This window comes from Cyprinodon variegatus, unplaced genomic scaffold, assembly GCF_000732505.1.
Source record: "Cyprinodon variegatus isolate N-32 unplaced genomic scaffold, C_variegatus-1.0 Scaffold815, whole genome shotgun sequence".
NCBI lineage: Eukaryota > Metazoa > Chordata > Actinopteri > Cyprinodontiformes > Cyprinodontidae > Cyprinodon > Cyprinodon variegatus.
In genome coordinates this window covers 74,757-79,845 of record NW_015151268.1, presented here as the reverse complement: position 1 = coordinate 79,845, position 5,089 = coordinate 74,757, and positions in this window count along the sequence as shown.

The following is a 5,089-nucleotide window of genomic DNA, read 5'->3' as shown; positions in this document are numbered from 1 at the left end:
CCATGAGGAGCGGTCACATTTAGGAGGCCTCCAGGTGGGAGTGAGAGTAGATGAATTTGGCCTTTTTTAGGCTTAGGTTACCTAGTCTAAGGTAACTTAAAATAATGTGCGCATAGGAAACAGCTTTCCTTTAATTAGATGAAACCCAAATTCTAGTTAAATGCTGAAACTGTGGTCTTGAGTGAGAACATTTGGTCTGTGAAGTTTTTGATTGTGATTACTTTTGATCCCTAATTAATGATACATCACTGATTATAGTTGCTCTCTGAGTCACCTGGTCCTTCAAAGATGTGTCGCTTCCTGTGTTTTTAACTTACCTGTAAAAATGGTAACTTATCAGGGGGAGTTGTTAGGTTTATTATTTATACATCATGTGCATTGTTATTTTGTTAGTCAGATTAGACAGAGCAGAAGGCCTTCCTTCACATTGTGGATGTCGCGGTGTGTACGGAGGTCATCTAATCAGGACAGCCTTCGTGTCTTTAAGAATACACAGGATATGGGCAAATCTTGGAGCCGGTCTGATAGAGGAGAGCTACTGTATCTGTAACCCTAAAGCATAGAAGCAAGCTGCATGGAGTTCAAGACATGGATGGCGTGTCAGTTTCTGATACGGACAGCTAAACATCAACATGATGCATCACATAGTATGATGAGCTATAAGAAGCAGGAGATGACCTTGTTCGGGGCTCAATTTTTGCCGGACGCTCGCGGACGTGATTTTTGAGCCCACGGCTGTGCAGCTCCAAGCATTTTTCTCTGTCCTGTAACGACCTGATCTGGAATAAAATCTGTTATTTTTTACTCCCGTTTTATAGTCCTTTTTATATGGTTTTACCCAGTTTGAGTTAAGAGTAGTAAATAACTTGCTCCCAGGAAAAGAACTGGTGAGGAGTCCCCCGGGGTGCAACAGCCTTTTTTACAAGGGGACAAATCCTCCTCATTTTAACATCTGATTTGTCAGTATCTGACATGTGGTTGTTAGAGTTCTGGTTCTGCTATGTTTTTCTTTTAAATTTTCAGTTTTGCTTTGCTCCTTGTTTTCTAGTCTTGGTTCTGTTGTTTTTTTTTGTTCAGTGTTTTAGTAGTTTAATTTTAATTTTGTTGTGTTCTGTGGTTAATTCTTGGTTACTGTTTCAGTCTTGGCTCTGTTATGTTTTTCTTTTGAGTATTCAGTTTTACTTTGCTCCATGTTTATAGTCTTAGTGGTTTAGTTCTTATTTTGTTGTGTTTTCTAGTTATTTTCCGTTTTCTAGGTTTTTATGTGTTGCGCTCTACTGCCCGCTTGTGTTCTCCTTTTTCCCTAGCTCCTTTTCTGTTTTGCTCTGTGCAAACCTGCTCCCAATCTGCTCGTTAGTCCTCTCTTTGTCTCGGTCTCCTTTAAATACTCTCTCTGTTCAGTTCTTTTTTGCTGGTTCCTCGTCTAACTTCCTCCAACTCCGTCTCTCTGAGCCTTCCTCCTTGTGATTATTTTCCCTCTGATGTCTCCATGGTTTCTGGTTCGTTTGACTTGTTTTCTTGTTTTGATTTTTGGACTCCTGGTTTCCTGTTAGTTTGGACTTTGTTTTTCATATTTGGATTTTGGATAACCAGCTTCTGCATTCAGCTAACTCATCAATAAATCCACAAGAAATTCACCTATGCCACCTGCCTCTGCTTTTGGGTCAACAAACCACAATCAATCGTGACACAGGTGACTAGACAATCAACATTTGGACGTGAATGTTTGAGGAGATAAGAGTGCTAACTTAACGGAAAAACACACATTAAAATGAAGGACATATAGCAATAAAAAAAGTCAGCATCAGGTCAATGGAATTATAAAGTCATTTCAATTTAATTCCTCTAAAACTCTTCAAATGTACTGCCACAGGACCACAGAGAGGAATGGAAACTCAACATGTTCCCCAACTAGAAGCTTTTGGTACTATTAGTGGCAGAAAGCAGAGTTCTGCTTTTTAGTGAGCAAGCTTTTGCTCTGCGTGATTTAGAAACATCATTTCCTTACCCCACTGAGACATGGACTTGAAAGCAGATTTCCTTAGACCACAGAACCTTTGAGGTCCGGAGCAAACCCCTTTTAAACATTCACTTGTGATCACATGTCAGTTCCAACACTTCAGACTCGCAAAGATATATTAAATTATCCTAAAGGAAAAGTATGAACCAGCTCAGGAACAATCAGCACAGCCAAAGTGCTCTTAAGAAAAAACAGAAGATCTCTGAAAGGAAACTCCAATCTCATTATTACGTGAGCCTCTGTGGCTCCCGCCTCCATTCTATACTGTAGGATGTTGGCCTTCTTGTCAGTCCTCTGTTCTTTAAATATCACTCTGTAAAGTTTATGGTGGTCTGTGAGATAAAAACCTTCCTCTGAGGTTAGTTTCATGCAGTCTAACTAAACTAGCACCTGAACTTGGGTCTGTTCATCAAACTGTCATCAATTAGTTTAACAGATGTTTGGATCTGCTGGCTCATCTCCTCTGACATCGGCCACAAACCGCCGATAAACGGCAACCAGCTGACAGCAGGGATTCATCAAGCAGCAAACAGAATCATTTGCCGATGAAAAAAAATGGTTGTTAAAAACTAAAATCCGAAAAAGTGATATTGTGAGATCAGATGTCTTCAAGTCCTTCGGGATAAGATTTTCTCTGTATGCAGGAAACAAACCACAGTGTTTAAAGGTGACCTGTAATTGCAGCAGGTTGGGGAGGGGGACACAGAAACGTTCAGGAAAACAGCAAACAGAGGAAACCCAAACAAAATATGGAGCAAATCGAAAACAAAGCATTTCAAACAAAAAGTGTTTTAGCATCAAGCTGTGGAGCTTTTCCCAACATCTGAGCCTCTTCTCACCTTCCTGATCTGCAGACCTCAGTGCTACAAGAAGCCGATGCTGCATCCTGACTCCAGACGCCCAGTCCGAACCAAGGCTCCATCTGCTGGGTTAAGTGACTGACTAATCAGCTTATTGTCCAAAGACTATAACTTCTGTACAGTAAAACAGAATAAAGGCAGTGCGGGATCAACCCACATACTGGATCAGAACCATAGCTTCCCACAGCTTCCAGTTCTGCTGGCTGAGGAGAAAACTGATGTTTCTGCACTCCTTAAATCCACACTTGGACCGTCATGATATGAGCATCCCCTAATATCTGATTCTGTTTTACTACTTTAATGATGATAAAAACTTGTCATTAATTGTTTGAAGTCGTTAGTAGGTAACAGGACAGCTGTGCCACAGCAATCACAAACATTACTGTAAACATGCCACAATGAAAAAATTAAAAATTAAAAAACATAAAAAATAAATTCACAGTTAATTGTTTTTTAGTCTTTTTAATCATCACAACTGCATTTTTTAAATGACAAATCAAAATTATGACTAGAAATGTATATGAATGCCCTGCCTGCCAGCTTTACACAAACAAACCTATTATTGAGTTGTTTAGTGGCTGGCTAGCTCAAGTGGTAAGTCACCCGTCCTGCAAAAGCTGCCAGTGTGGGTCCTTAGGAAAGACCCTTCACGCTAATGCCTGCTGTGGGGAGTGGTGGCCTAGTAGTCGAAGCGTAGAGCTTGGAATCCAGAGGTTCTGACTTCAAGCCCCACTGCCACAGACTGCCACTCTGGCTGAACAAAGACCTTAACGCCACACTGCTCCCTGGGGCCGTACAATAGCAGCCCACTGCTCTGTACTAATGACAGTTGAATGACAATAAAAATAAAATACAAAAACACAGGAGTTATCTCTACATTACACCACATGTGGAGAATAGCCAAAATCTGGATTTTTAGCTAAAAGCAGGTTAAATCTTTTTAGAGTAAAGAGGTGATCGGGTCATAAATTAAGAAGCGAACCCTTTTTTCCCATCAATTAGTTTCTTTATTCCTCGCCTCCTGTTATACTCATTGTTTGAGGTTTGCCTCTGCTGTAAACACATTCATACTGTTAGCTTATTTGTTCTTTTATCTCAGGCCAGGTGGTTAACTTCTACTAACACTGTTTTCCTAACACTGTCCTGCAGTATAAGATGTGGTCAAATCCTTTTTTGGGAAAATGGGGGTTTGGCAGATATCTGAGAAGGCTGAAGGCCGTCAGCAGGGAGTTCTAGGATTTATTCAATCTGGTCATTTCTACTCGGAAGAACACGGTATGTTGGCTGCAGAACTAATGGCTGGAAAGAGCTTCAATATCTTCCAGTCAAGCTCCCTCCTTCATCGCAGAGACTGAGGTCATCAAGGTGTTCATGACATCTGTAAAAATTAAGACTGGAAGAACCACAGTTCTAATATTATTGGACCTCAGACCAGACTTTCTGTTGATCATAGATTTTATTAAAGCTTCTGGAAAACCGGGTCAGCCTTTCTGGTTCAGCACTGGACTGGTTTGAATCCTACCTGAAGGACAAGGACTTCTGTGTCAGTAGGGAACTTTAAATCAAAGACCAGAAAAATCACATGTGGGGTTCCTCAAGGCTCCATTTTGGGGCCCCTCCTATTTAACATCTACAGGCTCCCCTTGGCTCAGATTATAGCAGCCAGATCAGTTAACATCACTATACAGACGACACACAGCTTTACACCCCAATGTCATCAGGGGACTATGAACCCATTCTAGCTCTAAATGCAGAGAAGAAATCAATGCATGGATGAACTAAATGTTCTTCATCTGAATCAAACTAAACTGAAGTCATAGTTTATGGACCATAGGTAGAGCGGTTCAAAGTTAGCACCCAGCTTCAGCTAATCCAGCTAGGAATCAGCAATCAGGCTCTACAGTAGATCTGGGTGTAGTGATGGACTCAGACCTGAACCTTCAGAGGCTCAAAAGACAAGAACAAAGTGGACCTTCTACCACCTGTTTCATTCATCTTTAGCAGAATTGATCCCAGCAGCAGCGTCTCCACAGGTCTGCCTCAGACAGCTGATCCAGATGCTGCTGCCTGCGTCCTCACTAGAACTATAGAAAGTAGATCAGACAGCTGATCCAGACGCCGCTGCCTGCGTCCTCACTAGAACTATAGAAAGTAGATCAGACAGCTGATCCAGACGCTGCTGCCTGCGTCCTCACTAGAACTATAGAAA